The sequence below is a fragment of the Trichosurus vulpecula genome, chromosome 7 (assembly GCF_011100635.1).
Source record: "Trichosurus vulpecula isolate mTriVul1 chromosome 7, mTriVul1.pri, whole genome shotgun sequence".
Lineage (NCBI taxonomy): Eukaryota > Metazoa > Chordata > Mammalia > Diprotodontia > Phalangeridae > Trichosurus > Trichosurus vulpecula.
In genome coordinates, this window is record NC_050579.1 from 68,652,675 (window position 1) to 68,670,609 (window position 17,935).

At 37.0% G+C, this 17,935-nt stretch overlaps 1 pseudogene; it reads right to left on the reverse strand.

Moving 5' to 3' along the window:
- Positions 1 to 2,262: 2,262 nt before the first annotated feature.
- Positions 2,263 to 4,823, reverse strand: LOC118857550 (annotated as a pseudogene).
- Positions 4,824 to 17,935: the final 13,112 nt, after the last annotated feature.

A 17,935-nucleotide genomic window follows, 5' to 3' on the forward strand; every position in this document is an offset into this window, starting at 1 on the left:
AGCGATTACTTCTTGCAGTGCCTTAGACTAGAGTATTTCACATACTTTATCCCATTTATTTCTTACAACTTTGTGAAGAAAATAGAAAAATCAAACCCCCATCTTGCAGATGGAAAAACTGAGAATTTCAGAGGCATCTACGTGGAACAATGGGTAGAACACTCCACCTGGAGTCAGGAAGACCTGAATTCAAATCTGGCCTCAGACACTTACCATATATGTCACCCCAGGCAAGTCACTTAACTTCTGTTTGCTTCATTTTTTTTTCCTGTGTAAAATGGGGATATTATAGCACTTGCCTCTCAGAGTCATTGTGAGGATCAAATGAGAGAACAATGTAAATCGTAAAGCACAGTACCTGGTATATGGTAGGTGCTAAGTAAATATTGGTTTCCTTCCATCCCTCCCTCTCTCCCTTTCTTCCTTCCTTCCTTCCTTCCTTCCTTCCTTCCTTCCTTCCTTCCTTCCTTCCTTCCTTCCTTCTTTCCTTCCTTCCTTCTTTCCTTTTTTCCTGTCAGAAAGCATCTGAAAAATACCCTGGGAAGATGGAGGAGAAAGAAGTACCATAGGGTATTCAAACTTTTTGGATCAAGCTCCCCTATGAAGAAAAAAATAATGCAAAAATATTTGTATTAAATATCTTTGATAAAAACTGATATCCAAGATATGAAGATAATTGAAACAAGTACATAAGACCGAGAACCATTGCTTACTAAGTGGCCAAAGAATATGAAGTTTTAAAAAAGATAAAAATATTTCCAAGTACTAATAGTAAAGAGAAATTAAAATTAAAAACTTTGAGATTTTCTGGTACACCATGTACATTTTCAGTGCGTAACCAAAAAATTGTGACATGGTGAGGGCTATAAACATGGTGCTGCAGAAACTGTTCCTCTCCAAACCTTGCTTTCTCCAAACTTATGAGAAAGATGTTTCAATAATTAATATTAAAGAATTATGGCGCACATTTTTACCATTATAGGCATATAGCTAATAAGTGTCTGAGGCTGGATTGGAACCAAGGTCTTCTTGACACCAGGCCCCATCCTTTCTCCATTGTGCTACCTACCTACACTTATATACTTCCCTCCTCATAGCAAAGAGATGGGGAATTATGAAGACAGATATATCTTTTGTCAGATGTGACCACTGTATCATTGGTGGGATAATTGTTTTTCTTTGTTTCAAGGGAACATTCAATATATATTGGGGACAAAGGGGCATTTCTAGAAATTACTGTGATCTAAAAACAAAAGACAATTAAGCTTATTTGAAAGAAAAAGAAAGGAATTCAATACTAGAAAAAGCAACCCAGAGAAGCATTGGGCTATTTTTTTTATCATGGCTTACTGGGGCATGCATGAAATGTTAAATCCTCAGCAGGTGGCATTGCTTAATTGAAGAGTACACAAGTAAATAAAAGGGTTTGCATATGTACATCATCTGGGAAAATTAATTACTGACTAATCATTATATAAACTTCATGAAAAGAAAACTTAATTATGTTTTTAGAGAAATGGAATTGAATATTTATTAAGATTTTTAAACTAATTGAGCTCAGTAGGAGCGTTAAGAACAAAGGCATCAATGTTATCTTTTTAAAAAAAGTTAGGGTAATTCACTTTAAGAAAAACATTTCACCAACTTTTATACCTTAGTTCAGAAACTTTCAGAAGATGGTAAAAAAAACCCCAACAACAACAGCAAAAAAAACCCCTAAAGCTTTACAACCCCTTCCGGTATAGTTTTCCATTGTTCCAACTCAGCTCCAAATCCATTGTGTGCCCACTGACCATATATTTAAATGACACATACAGGCTATGACTTTTTTTAATTACATTTGTATCAGCTTATGCAAGTACAGCCAAAATATAAATAAAAAGCACAAGGATAAATTGTACACAAACTTTACAATATGGGATTTAAATTTAAAATAGAGAACACAAAATCTACACAACTGTAAAAATCAAGCTTGGATACCAATACTGAAACTTAGAATTCATATGAAAGGGAATCTTGTTTTCCTTTCAAATGCTTTATTCTGCTACAGAACAGTTAAAATGAAGATGTAAAGCTTTGTGATGGGTTTAAATTGTACACTCTGTAGGTACTACAACTAGTTTAAAAGTTTCATATACAGCAATAGATGTACATCAGTTCATCTGGATTGCTTAGATAATTCAGCCAAATAGCTGAAAACATATCAGGCAAAACTGGAAAGTATTTCCTCTTGTGCAACTTTTTATTTTTTTAAAGCAATGTTTACTGGTGGGCACACTATACTCCAGGTCTGTTATGGCTACTTTCCTCCTCAGAGCTGGCTTTACATGCCTCCCACCTCTGATCACATGGAGAGCCTCGAGTGCTATCAAACTCCTGTAGATCTAGCTCCTCTGTGTTACCAATCACACTGGAAACTTCAGATCTGGCTAGAAGAAGGTCTTCAAGTTCTGAACATTTCTCTGGGTTGATCCAGTTGTTTTTAGGAAACCATATATCAAACTTTATATAAAGATCACCTTTTTCACAGGTATTATGACATGGTGGCATTTCTTCTCCTCCAGCTACGTGGACACAGCCTGGTTCAATTACTTTCCCAATTTGGTATTTCACAACAATCTGACCACTCCTTCCATTACTCTGGAATACCTCATGCCCCTTTTCTTGTAGCAAAAGAACAATGTCTCCTAGTTCCTCTCCTAGGGCCTGATGTGCTTCTCCAGGAAATGTAATTCTTTGTCCATGTTTCCTACCTTTATCCACATGCACTTCAAGAATCTTCACTTCTTTTATCACCTTTCTTTCACATTTTTTTACAATGATCCTTCCTATTAATAACTTTTCTTCCATTACAATCAGAGCATACATATTGCATCTGCTGTACCATCCCAGTAGCCAACTATCTTATCATTATTCATACACTTTACCCTGCACATGTAGCACATTTCTGAAAAGCTCTCATCTTGTTCCCTAGGCTCACTACAAAGAACATTTTTGCTAAGTTGCAGTTTGGTAGTCTTGCCATTATAAAGATCTTCTAAAGACACCTTGGGTGGATGCATCATGTCTTTGCCTCATCTTCTTCCATTTTGACTTGTATTTTGATTTTTCATAAAACTGAACAATCTGCCACCAAAAATGTGAGAAAGAATATCATCCATACCACTGCCTCCAACACTACCTTTTGGAAGGCCTTGCCTTCCATATCAATCATGTATCTCTTGTTTTTCGGAGTTTGCTAAGACTTCATATGATAAAACTTATTTCTTTGAATTTGTCTCCTGCGTTTGGATTCTTATCAGCATGTACTCTCTGGTCAACTTTTTATGCACCTTCTCAAGCTCATTCTTGCTGGCCCCTGGAGGGACCCCAGGGTATCTTAGAGCTTCACATGGACCATGTTCACCAATGGGAGGGCAGAGAGTGAGAGATTCCTTTAAATTATTTAATACTAATTTGCAAATCAGTGTCTTAATTGAAAGTGTGATTTGGTTGAGCTTGAAAATATTATCAATGATGTGGTGCTCCACATGAAGCCAAAGCCCAAAGGCTTGCCACTAGCTCTGCCCATTTCTGGCAGTCCACTTTGAAAGTGTTATGAGACTTCCAGCCCAACCCCAGAATACTGTTAAACCATAGAACTGCCAAGAATTTATGATTATTCTGTAGCTACTCTGGAAATTCTAGCCAATTAAATTATATTGGTACTTCCATTGCTATTTTGAGTTTATCTCAGAGAGCTAAATCTATGGTATGACCCTTAATTTTCCAGATGGTTCCCTTTAGAATGGACAATGTGGGTTCTCTGTTATCCAGGGCCACTCCTTCCTCTAGTCCAGCTGACTCCCCAAGCCCACCCTAATCTAGATCTACAGGCCAGGTTGAGCCTGTTCTGACACTATTGGTGAGGATGAGTAATATGGTATTCTCTTTTTTCTATTTCCTGACTCCTGTCTTCTATTACATGTGTGACCTTGTACTGTTCCTCAGTTTCGTTATCCGTAAAATAAAATGAGTGGGGCTAGATGACCTTCTAAAAACCCTTCCAGCTCTACTCTATGCCCCTATAATTGTTACAAATGTAGTTAGTGCTTACTCCTCATATTAAAAGTTTTAAAAGTTTGTTTTCCATTTCCCATTTGTTTTCTTTGGGCAATACAGAGTTGAAAACAACAGCAACATTCAAGCCCAAGTCAGTGGGATGTGGTTTCTATTAGAATAGAGTTAGGAGCCCCATAGTTGTGGACTCACATGTGGGCCTTATAGTAACTAGAAGCCTTCACTTTGATTCCAGGCTTCTGTCAGGGGGACCCCATTTTTTAAATGAAAAGTTGTTCTTCATCTTTTGTTTTTCAAAGAGGACCAGTAGCATCATGGTGTGATGTCTTGACTTAGGCATGCATTGGATTTAAGTGATACAGAGTTGCACAGTCAACAGCATCACACTTTCTTCCAAAGCCATTGAAATCCAGGGGCATGGTAGAAATCAGGATGACTGGCGATGGCCCAGGATGCATTGGATGACCTTGGCATCTTTGATGTCTGACCAAGCTCCACAGTGCCTGCTTTTTTGTTCTCATCTGCCCATTCTACCTGGGCAAGTGTTCCTATGTTTGGGGTAGAAATCCCCCTAACCCACCAACAGGTTTGAGGCCTGAAGTTACCCTCAACATGATTTAGCTCATCTGTTAAGATGGTTCTACCAGGATGTGGCCTCTGCCTATGCTACAGCCTCTTCAAGGTAAGAGGTGGGTAAGCACCAATGGTGCATCAGCAGCTCTGAGAAGCACTCTGCAGGCTCTCATGGCAGAGGTGCTAGTCATCCCCGAATATCCAAGGGGAATCCAACATTGTAAAAATGACACCTTTCCTTTCATTACAGCAGTGCAGCTTAAGAACCTCCCTCCCATAAACTTAGTCACTACCTGAGCTAGAGGATGCAGTTTTGATGCAAACTGTGAAACTGAACTAGGGAACACCAAAAAGCAGATCAGGCAGCTAGTTCCAGAACTCCAGTGAGGAGTGTACTAGTGTCTCTAGATTCCTAGCTCTTGTGTTTCTACCAATCACTTTAAAATATTTTTTAATAATTATATTAAACAGAGACACTCTCAACAAATAAAAAATGACAGAGAACATTTAGTTGAACCTCATTTTGATTCAAAATATAAGAATATTATAAATTCCATGTATTCAACAGAAGAGCATTTTAAAAGGAGGAAGGTACTTGTCATTTTAAGGAATATTTCTTCTTATTGAGAACACCCCTTTCTGCGCCATAGGATGAGGTTCTTGTGGGCATGTCCTTAGATTAACACATTTTCTAAAAGTAGCTTCTGTTTTGTTTTGTTTTAAAGCAAGGAGGAAAGTCAAAATAAATTAGATAATTAAAGAAAAAACATAGAGGAGGAATTTAACTCCCTGGCACTGTTTTGGTAGTCTCAACATGCCCATTTCCTTCAATGGAGATTGCATCTGGAAAATCTGATTCAGGGTCCAAAAGGATTAATTATTTTTATTTATTTTAGTTTTCTACTGCTGCTCAGGGAAGTTTGTGTAGGATGGTGTTTGGTCTCTCTCTTTCTTCCTTCCTCCAGGTACTGGTGCATAGAATTTAGGTTTATTGAAGGAAAAAAAGAAAGAAACAAAGAAAAACCCAAAATTCCTTTAAAAACCAACAATATATATTAAGTAGCAAACCACAAGGGTTCCTTTGGATCTAACAACTCTGTAGGGTATAAAGTATCTCCATACTTTTTCTTTTGGCATGCCTAGAATTATTGTTTAACAATAAAGCATAATTATGCATGCAAATAGTCTCAAAGGATAAAAATTATGTGTGCTTGATTTCCTAAAGATCAAATTATCATTTTATAAATTAAATGCTTGCCAAATTTCTTCTTTTATCATTCACCATAGGGTTTTGCAGCATGACTTTTACACTTCTAATGGTCAAGAATCATTGGATTTTTGAATTGGCTACTGTTGTAGGCTGGTGAATACACTATTTATTAACAAAACCACTGTGTAAACAAGCCTAGGGGAAAGCATGAAAAATCCTGTGGGGTGTTAGCCAACAAGGTTTTATCAAGAGTAGAGGAAAGAAGTTAGGTTAAGGACACATTTTGCTTTAAGATATTACATGGCTGTTGTAAAAAAGCAAGAATAAGAGGGAAAGGAACTTTAAAAAGAAAACTCTGAAATTTCTCTTTCCAACCTACTTTAGGTTGCTGTAATATATCAGTGCTCTAGCAATGAATTTTATCAAATGGTTTGGCTCAAAAGAGCCAATTCTAATTCCAATTCCTTAATTCCCAAGGCTAAGACCCAACTATCAATGACAACTGGTTTACATTGGAAGTTAGATTTATTTTTACCTTTATGTTGAAGAAAATAATACTCTCACCTTTAAATCCAAATTGTAGATAAAAATTTAAAGTGTTTTACCCTAATTGTGGTTCCTATGTTTACATAGAGAACTGGATCCTAGGGTCCCTTCCAGCTTTAAATTATGGTCTTTATGATTAGCTTATGGATCACTTTTAGATTCATGCTAGTGAAAACTACCTCAGTCTATTCTCTGGAGCTGGGGACAAATTTGTACCATTGAATTGATTTCAAAAGTTACTTCTGAAACTAAGTACTCTCCTCTAAAGATATAGTCCTTCAGATATAGTCTGAAAGGTACAAACTGTGCTTTAGATTGCATTGGGTCATGAAACATTACTACTTCTTAGGAACTCAGTAAATCAAATTGAGTGGTCCCAGAATTAGGTCAGTGTGAATCCTTTCCACACCATGTGACAGTTACCTTTGCAAAAGGGATCCAAATTTCAACTTAGGATAAGGAAACACATTGATTATCTCTAATTTGTCTAGTTACTAGACGTGTGGCCCTCTAGGTTCTCAAGTGCGACCCTTTGACAGAATCCAAACTTCACAGAACAAATACCCTTAATAAAAGGATTTATTCTGTAAAACTTGGACTCAGTCAAAAAGCTGCACCCAAAGACATTGAAAGGCCACATGTGGCCTCGAGCCTGCAGGCTCCCCACCCCTGATTTGCTATATAGCTTTTCCATACAAAGTTGTTTGCATATCATCTTTGTCATTAGATTTGAAATCCTCTAGAGTGGATCCTATCTTTGCCTTTCTTTATAACTCTAGTGGTTATAAAGGGCCTGGCATATAATAGGTGTTTAATAAATGTTTATTGACTGACTGACTTATCTGTTGGTGGGATCTCCATTACCAGATATTTTCAAATAGAGTCTTGATTTGATTTCAATGATGTTGTATGTACTTTGTCTCTCCCAAATTTTGGATTTTATGATATAGTACTGATGTACCTAGTAATATACAGCCCAAAGCCCAGGATTGCCCCCATCTTTATTCCCCACCCCCAGCTCCACCAAATTGTTGGACTCACACAGACCACATACAATCTTGGAGGTGAACCCAAAAAGGTTATTTTTTTTTCTTTGGGGCTCATTGCTCCATCCTGGAGTTCACTCCAGAGGAAGTCTCCAAATATAGCTCCTGTCTCAGTTTCCAGAAAGCATTACTCTCTAGCTTCTTATATCTCATGGACCAGGGAAGCTGATCATCAGATCTGTCATCTCTGACTTGGGCTCAGAAAACCAGGGATGAACACATGTTCTCTAATTGCATCGTTCTTCTGCCCTTAGACAAAAAGTAGTGATTCATGAGGAGAAGAGACTCTGTACATGTTCATGTCCAGCGTAAAAGTTTACTCTGTTGCACTCTGATTGGTACTCTCAAAAAAGAAAAAAAAGAAGACTAGGGGTTTGAGCAGGTCTGTCTACTCACTTTTACAGGTCATTGAAGAGAATTAGCTCCTCTGATATAATCCATTCTTGTCAGAATCCCAGGCAATGACCTGGAATACTACTCTATCCTTGAAATTTAATCAGTAGCCAGTCCCTATTCTTTCAATGCTTATGTCCAAATTCTATGAGGGAAGAAGTGTGTTCATCAGTTAATTTGGGAGGAACTTCTCTGTTATATTGACCTTAATTGTGTAGTAAAGTAAGGTCTGAAGAATTTTTAAAATAGTATAAATTTTATTATTATAATTCATATATATTATATTATGTTATGTTATGTTATGTTACGTTATATTATGTTATATTTATTTTATTATATTACATATTGAAGTCCAGTATCTACCACCACAATTCTAGAATATACATGACTAAGTGTTTGTGTTTTTTCTTTTCTCTTGTAGCGGATTTTTTACCAATTGATAGACAATATAGTACTTAAAATAGCTTTATTCTATTGCATTCAAAATAAAGGTAAAATCTTCAGTGAGGAAAATGTTTGGCCTCTTTAAGAAACTGGCTCTATAGAAAGAAGCTTGTGAATTTCTAAAAAATATTCAGTGCCTGAGAATCTTCATTGTATGATGAAAATCTAGGTATCAGAATGAAGTGGAAAGAAGGCAGTTATCAAGGGTTGCTATGGGAACAAATAAATACAATGACATAGGGGACAATAGATGTGGAATATTTTATTTGCACTATTTCTCAAACTTTTTTCATATTTTAAATTCAAATTTAACAGATATTATGCACGTACCATGTGTGATCTGTTAATCTGGGCTGCATCCCTGGAATTGGACCTGGAACAAAGGAACTGACAGATCTGGCAGATGTCAAGAGATCCAGAGAGAGAGAGAGAGGGGGAGAGTTGAGAATAGTCAGAAATACTTAAGGATATAGAAAGGAAGGAAGAAAGGAAGGAAGGAAGGAAAGAAGGAAAGAAAGAAAGAAAGAAAGGAAGGAAGGAAGGAAGGAAGGAAGGAAGGAAGGAAGGAAGGAAGGAAGGAAGGAAGGAAAGGAAGGAAGGAAAGGAGGGAGGGAGAGAGGGAAGAACAGGGAAGTAGTAATTACCAACTCTGTGTCAAACACTATTCTAAACATTTGACAGATATTATCTTATTTAATCCTCATAACAAACCTGGGAGCTAGGTTCTATTATTAGCCCCATTTTACATTTGAGAAAACTGAGACTGACAGAAGTGGTGACTTATCCAGGGTTATACAGCTTATAAGTGTCTGTGGCTGGATGTGAACTAAGTTTTCCTTGATTCCAGGTGAAACATTCTAACCACTTAACTGTCTCCATATATGATGCAAGTAACAATAGTAAAAAAAAAATGAATAGGAAAAAAACAAAAACAAATTTTGTGCCAAGTAAAAGTTCAATGAAAAACCATTGGCTTTGGGTATACATATAGACTCTGGCTCTTACTATCTGAACAACTTTGAGTCATAAAATAATGAGCTTGGACAAGATGGACTCTGAGGTCCTCCTCAGCCCCAAGTCTATGATTCTATTATCTGAAAAAGAAAAACTATTTTTAATTGAAGGAATCAGGTAAAGCTTCCTGGAAGGGGTAGCATTTGAGCTGGGTCTTAAAGGATGCGTAGGATTTTGAAATAGATTTAGTGAAGATAGAAGATTCCTGTCACACGAAATGGTGTCCACAGTGTCATAGAGGAAGAAAGAAAAGGATATATGTGGCAGAAAATAGAAAATACAGTTTTTCTGCAGTATAGAGTTCATGAACGGATAAGCAGGGGTGGTGCCAGATTTTGGAGGACCTCAAATGTCAGGTAGTTTGAGCATAAATGTAAGTAGTTTGAGCATAAAAATTTGTTTTTCAGTAGTATAAAGAACAGACTTGATTTGACTTTGCTGGATCCATTATTTCAACAGATTGAAAACCCTCCAGCCTCTCTATATCTTTTAATCCTATATTTTTTTAATGATTCTGTGGGAGGACTTAGTATTATTGAATGCCCTGGGTACCCTGCCATGATATTATTCTTTGAGGTTTTAATTGCCATTTAATAAAAATTAGCATCTCTCACCCAGTGGCTCACCCAGAGTTGTACAGGAATTACAAAAAGTTCACTGGAATCTTGCTCTCTTAACATGTCTCCCTTCCTAGGGCAGTTCCTGAAGAATAGCACTTAAACATAAAAAGAAAAAATATGTTAAAGAAGTCTCTGTACATTTCATATTAACTATCTTAATTTCCTCATTCTCTCACAAAAATATGTGATACTGATATTCAGGGCTTATTTTGAATTTCAGGTTTGGATCTCTAAATACTTTTGGTTCCTAAAATGAAAGACCAGGCATATGCTAGAGTTTTAGTTCAGTGCCACAGTTTCTTCACAAGTTTGAAAATACTATGTAAAGTGAACAGTCGTTACTGTTAATTATGGAGAGTGTGGTATATACAGGTGTGGATATCTCCATTTAGATGATTGATGACCTCTCATTAGTGGGGTGTAGCCCAAGACAATCTGATGAGGTTAAAGGATAATGCATTTGTTCTGCCTTGGAAACCTCTAACTATGAAGGGTGTAGATATCCCCATTAATATCTCAGTGAGATGACTGATGACATCTTTTTGATGATATTTGTGGCAGAGGCTTAAGAACTTATTCATCCATTGGCACTTCAACCCAAAATGACTGATTGAGTTATGGTACTGGGGATGTGTGATTGAGGCAGGGCTGTTAGAGATCTGAGCTCTACCCTAGGATTTGGGCCCATAAAAAGGAAGCTGACAGATTTGGCTGAATGAGAGATCCAGAAGGAGCTGAAGATAGACATAAACCAGAATCTAGATATGAAAGTGCAGAGTATACATGGGAGGGAATCTTTAGAAGGCTGAGTGCTTTAGCCATTCCAGTCTTCCACATGGAATTGTAGTAGTAGTAGTAGTAGTGGTGGTGGTGGTGGTGGTGGTGGTAGTAGTAGTAGTAGTTATGAGACTTATTATTATTGTTTTGTATTGGAAAAAGGGACATGGAAGAAGAGGAATAAGGGTAGAAGATAGGTGGGGGTAGAAGAATGAGTGTTGACTCACTCTTTCCTTCCCACTTCTTACAATAACCAGTAATAACCAGGTGATCATTGATGATTGTTTAATGAATACTGAAAAATACTTCTTACTTTTTCATTTGATATTAAAGTAATGTGCAAAATTCACTCTCATACTATTATTTAACATAGTTTTAAACTTTTAAAATATCATCGTATTTTACTGGTATATGGCCTTTTAAAAATTCTCCTTCTCTGAGTTTTCAAAATGCTATTTTCTCTTGGAACCCACATTTCTTCATATGTACAATGAAGCCTTCCTATGAGAAAGTCATTTTTTCCACTGAGGGGCTCCAGTTGGAAAGGAAGGCTCATTTGAATGGAATGAGAGTTGGCACATTCAAACATGCTACTACTGTCTGCTTGGGTCATTCTATGCCTACGGAGTGTTTTCACTATATTATACTTGATTTAAAGTGAAGGATAATGTTTAGGTCAATATAAATAGCATATGTCAAAAAGCCTTCATGGTAAGCTACAAGTAGTATTTAAAAACTAAATTTATTTTTCAAAAGTAGACTGGAGAAGTTCCCCAAAGTATAGAATATTCTTTTTGCTATATTATTTTAATTGCTGAGTGACAACTGTTTTTGACATGAGCAGCATGGTGTAGTAAAAATAGCAGTGGAATTAGGTCAGACACCATCATTTATTAGCTATATGGCCTGAAGCCAACATTTATCTTCTTTGAGCCTCAATTTCTTCATTTGTAAAATGGGGATGGTAGTGCCTGTCCTTATTCTTCTTTCACCAACTTAAAAGTTTCCTGAAAGGACCAAATAAGATAATGTAGATGAAAAGGTCATGAAAACAGGAAGCTATATATAAATGGAAGAAATTATATACCATGACTGGGATCTTCAAAACTTGTTTTCTTGAAAGGTAGTTTTCTTTGGACAACTTCCTCAAAAAGCAAATTCTTACCAAATATGATTTAGTTTTTGTTCATTCATCTCTAAGTTTTTACCTCCATCAAAGCCCCCTTTGATTTTTTAATAAAGTTGTACTGATTCCTATTATGCTTGATACTTCATTCCTTTTGAAACCAAATTAGAAATGTTGGGAATAAATCACATTCTCATTCTTCACCTCATAATACCTAATTATTAGTTTTAAATACATTCAATTCAGTTAAATAAGCTCTTATTGAACAACTACCTTACTAGAGACTATGCTAAGCACTAGAGATTTTAAAAAAAACAACAACATAATACAAACAAGTTCCTGCTCTCAAGTAACTTAGGATTTACTGGGGTTAATAATGCGGCCATGGAAAAAGCTATAGATAAAGTGTATCTTCAGCAATTTTTGTCTATTGGCTATGAAGGTATAGAAAACTGCAAAAGTCTGCATGAGTAGTTGCCATAGCAAAGCTCCTTTGTATATATTCCTCATACAGTTGAGGGAGAAAATGGGTTGAGACTTCATGTAAGACCCAGCTAAGCCAGAGCATCCAGAGAACATTTTAGAAGAAACTGCAGGGAGGGCAACAAATACATGTGAAATGGAATAGATCTGCTCCATATCTCTAATTAATTAGCCTCATCAACAACAGCATCATCATCACATTTGGACTTTACAACCTCATTCAATGATGTATTATATGAGGAGGAATCAATGACACTAGAAACAGTTTAGAACAAGAAGGTGGAATCTGAGCAAATATATACATAAGAAATCTGTATTGGCAATAGTACATTTTTAGTTACACTCATACATAGTTTCAAGGTAAATTATGTAGGAAAAGATTCTAAAAGAGTGTAAATGTAAAAGAATGCAAAATATCACATGTTGGGATTTTTCTAAAATCACCTAAAAGACATGAAGCGATGTAGTATAGTAGATAGACTGCTGAATTTAGAGTCATTAAAATCTGGGTTCCAATCATTGCTCTCATACTTACTAGCTGTCTGATCATGAGCAAGTCACACTTTCTCTTGGGCATCAGTTTTTGGATCTATAAAACGAGGATTACTGGCTTCTAAAGTTACTTCCAGGTCAGCTGCTACCGACTCATATGACTACTTTTCATCTCTGTAAAATTTTTATGGAATTGGTTGTAACAACAATGTTACTTGCAGCTACTGTGACTGTGTAAGGCCAAAAACAAGACCAACAACACCAGCACACAGGAGGGCTGCTAGCACAGGTTCTTTGATCTGCTTTTCTAAGGAAAGCAACTTTAAGGAGTTTACAATCTCACTTTAATTAAACATACATATATCATTCAATTAGTTCAGGGGAAGAAGTCAACACCCTGAACTTCAGAGAAAACACAAATAGAAATTACAAGCAAAAATTATATAAACAGAGCAAGTAACACAAATCAGAAGACAGGGCTTCTGTCCATCCATAGCAATACATACATAGTTACCAGAGAGAGAAGCACCAACATCTGAGTTTTCAAAGAGGCGGGGAGAGGCGTGTTGTGCTCCTTAATGGCTACCCGGAATTTCATCTGGCCAAATCACAGGAACAGTCTTCCAATGAGTGAGCCCCCAAAGCAAAATGCTAACCTTAGAGTAAATATACAGCTCTTCAGGGTCAGCCCACAGAGAGTGTCACAACTGTGTGACTGGAACCTAAGTCATGTGACTTGGGTTTTCTTGTGACTTAAGCAGGTCATCAAAAACTTTTGATTAATCAAAGACTGTTCATTCAAAAAAGGCAAGTCTCAATTAAAGGCACTTGATTACCTTAGTGCTGAGAAGAACTAGAACTCCAAAAGAAAAAAGAGCAAAACAAAAAGTCCCACTTTGCTTGCCATTACATTTGTCTACTCACTCAGCAAGGATATTCTCAAATGGAGCTCATCGATTTGTATATTCACTGCAACAATGCAGATTGCAGTCCATTCCTGCCTGCTTCACATTGTAACATCCATCCACCAGGATAGCCCTTTTCCCCATTGGTGAGTTCCTCCCATATTGGACTCCATATTGGAAAGGGACTCTAGCCAGGCATCCTTTATTAAACCCTCCCCCTACATATACTTCTTACTTTCTGGACTTCAACAGGAGCTGCATATCTTCATTACCTTCTTCTCTTCCTTAGCCCACTCTTAATTTTTAAGCTTCCTTTTGTGTGTTGTCTTCATTAGAACATAAGCTCCTTGAGGTCTGGGGCTGTCTTTTTTCCTTGCATTTGTGTCCCCAATACTTACCTGACACATAGTAAGCACATAGTAAATGCTTACTGCTTTGCCTTGATCATTCTGAATAACTCTTACCCCTGTCCTTCTGAAGATTTAATACAAGGGATCAACCCCAGGGACTGGGCACCTTCCTCAATTTCTCTTGACATTGCAAAGATATGAATGGAATATATTTTCTGTTCATTGTTTATCCCTCATTGTTGAACCATCCAGCCTCCCTTTTTACCCTTTTATTTCTTTGATTACAATTTCTCTTCTTCATAATCGTTTGTAATTTGTTGCAATATAAACAGGCTTATCATCAAAGCTGTTCTTAAAATAGGCAGACTTTTTGCAGACAGTGTTCTATATATTCAGTGCCAAAAGATGTAAATAGCAGAAAACATACTATAGCCATAGCTTTTTTCAATACAAAACAACTTTGAATAAATAGAAAAATATTGCCTTAGAGGCTTCCCTTAAGTTATCTCCCAAATGTGAGATAATTCAGGATTCTATGATAGCTATGAACATAGAGATTACTGCTCAGTGATTTAATGAGTATTAAGATCAGTTGAAGTATCTAAAAGAGTTTTCCAGTGTTGCAGAGGATGTATTATGCATAGACCAGATAGAATATGGATTCCATTGGCATGGTGAAGGCCTATAGATTTTCCTAAAATATATCTATATACACCTATATGTGTATGCAACAATGTAGACCTAAAAGTAACCTTAGAAGTTACCTAGAGCATCTCAACGATGAGGAAGCTAAGGTACAGAGAGGATGAAGGACTTGCCTGTAGTCACCTCCTAATGCATGTACCAGGCAGGATTAGACTCCAGCTTCTCAACTATGGGATACTCTTTTTTTTTCCCTCTCTGTAAATAATAGCTTGTGGATTGCATTGGGCCCTAGTATGCAAAGGTATTGGACTGGCAGTCTATATAGGAAAAACAAAGTGATTGAAGAAAGTACATCACTCAGAGAGTGGCACGCAATTGGCAGGATATTGATTTAGTCCAACAATTCAATTCAATAAGCACTTATTAAGTGCCTGCTATACACAAAGCACTGATTAGGTGCTGGGAATATAAAACAAAAAAAGTATCCGCCTTCAAGGAGCTTATATTCTACTATAGTGTAGAGATTGGGACAGGTACTGCATTTGTGATTTCACTGGCGTAAGAACTCACTAGTAAGGAAACTCCTCCCACCAATATAGGTTGTAAACTTGTTTGTAACTCATAGTATTAAAAAAAATTACTTAGAGAAGTTAGGTGACCTACCAAGAGTTATAGCCAGTATGTGTCAGAGGGAAAGATTCGAACCCAACTCTTCCTGGCTATGAGGTCTGCTCCCTATCCTTTATAGCACACTACCATTTGGATGAACTGACTTTGTACATACAAATTGTAAGAGGCTGTCTCTGCCTTCAGCCCAATGAATGTAATATGATTCTCTATCAGAGGCAGCTGGCTGTACAGAGAATGAAGCACTGGGCCTGGATTCAGGAAGACATGAGTTCAAATATGATCTAAGTCACTTACTAACTGTGTTACCCTTGGAAAGCCACTTAACCTCTGTTTGCCTCATTTTCCTCAAAGGTAAAATGGGGGTAATAATAGCACCTACCTTACAAGGTTGTCTTGAGGATAAAATGAGATAATATTTGTAAAAAGTGGTTAGCCCCATGCCTGTCACATAGTAGGTGCTTATGCTCTCCCTCTATCAGGGGAAAATACTTTTTCAATTGAGTTATAGAATCAGTCAATTAATTAATCAAAGGTATACCTAGTTTCCAGTGTGATGAAAACAGTTGACATCACACAATGAACGTCTTATGGTTGGTTAAAGAGAATCAATCACACATTGAGGGGATTGAATAAAACAAACAGCCAATTTAGAATCTGGTATTCCAATAGCAGACCAGTCTAATGCTGGCACTCCAGTCAAGCCCCTGAGACTTTGCAGTAGAGCAGTGCCCCAGAACAAACAATAACTGTCAGTAAGATCCGCATTAAGAATGAGGACAAGCTAGATGCAAGTAGGACAGAAAACTTCAGGAGGGCCCTGACCCTCACAAATTATTAAACCATGAAGCTATAAACTTTTGCCTACTTTTTATTTAACTTCACATTAAACTATACAACTAATGGATGCTGCAAATCTCAGGATGTCACAAAAGAAGAAAAGGATTTCCATCCATTTGGGAGCTGTGTTACCCTATGTTACCATCCCTCGGTCACATATGCACTTCAAGCTTGATTCCACTTCCCCCAGCATCTGTATGTACTTGTGAGAGAGTGCTTGCAGTTTGCGCAGAATTTTGTACCAACTGTTTTTAATTTACCACCTTAGTACATACCTGTTTCTAAAAGCTAATTGATTTAGTCTGGCTAATTAGATAATCAATGGGAACCACTGGTAGAAAACTCAATTGGTAATATTAGAAACCAACTCTAATCCTCAAGAGTTTGGCATTGGATTCTAATACTAGTGTCTTCCCCATTGATTATCAATTAACCAGACTGAGTTAATTAGCTTTCAGACATAGGTATTTACTAAGGTAATTTAATCACCCTCTTGGGGGACCCACTCTGCCTTTCAGAATGGGAGTACTACAGTGCTGCCTAGATTAAATGATGCTTATAGAGTAGTACAGGGGTGTGTGGGAAAAATTTAACAATCCTGCTCTTGTGCACCCACTTCTAAATTTAATCCACATCATTAACACTTTCTTAAGTCTAGACAATCAACAAACCAATAAATCAAGACTGCCAATTTCTATGGTATAAAATGTTAACAATGAAAATTTAACAGTAGGATTTAAACGCCTAGGAGAGCACACACATATCTAGGGCAGGACTTGCAGATAGACAACGAATGAACAAGGACAAGAATTGAATAGACAACCAATCAATAAACATTTATTAAGAAATTACTAGATGCCAGGCACTGTATTGAAACTTGGAGATATAAAAGTAGGCAAAATCCAGTCTCTGCCCTCAAGTACCTTACAATCTAATGGGGGAGATAACATGCAAACAAATATAGACAAAGAAATCTTTATACACGACAAATAGGAAAAGAATTAACAGAGAGAAGGCTCTAGAATTAAGAGATGAGGAAACCTAGTAAAAGATGGAATTTTAGTTGAAACTTAAAGGTTAATTTTACTTATAAAATCATGCAGTGTTTTCAATGATCCCTAGCTGCTTATTGCCATAAAAGTCCATCATTTTTAACATCAGTACTCTCTTGGTGATGCTATATGGCCACAGGGCATGAAACAAACACTGCAATTTCAGAAGACTCCCAGCTGCAGATGATTCAAAGGGCAGGATGGATAAACATGGATTCCAGTATATGAAAAACAACATCAAGGACATCCAAAAGGGTGTTGTGTGGTCATAGAGCAAGAGTGTATCCCATAGTTATTCTTGAAATATAAAAAAACACAAAAATTAAAAGGAAGCGTTTAGCACATAGAATTGATCCTATATTGATATTCCTAAACTGCAAGTTTGATTCTTTCAATGCCCTGTTCAAGGATTTTCAGTTGTTTCATACTACCCTTAGAATAAAATACAAATCTCTCTGCTTGGCATGTAAAGCTCTTTGCAATCTGGTTCCAATACACTTTCAGCCTGATTACACATTATTTTCCTCCACCACTCACCTTGCCCTGCAAGCTTTCCCACTTAGTGTTCTCCATACATAGCACTTCATTTCCTTCCGCTATGCCTTTATATAGGTTGCCCCCCCCCCCCATCAATGGAATGCTGTTTCTCCTCAATTCAGCCTCTTGGAATTGCTACCTCCCTCCAAGTTCACTTCTAGTATTACCTCCTTCAGGCCTTTTCTGATCCTCCCAT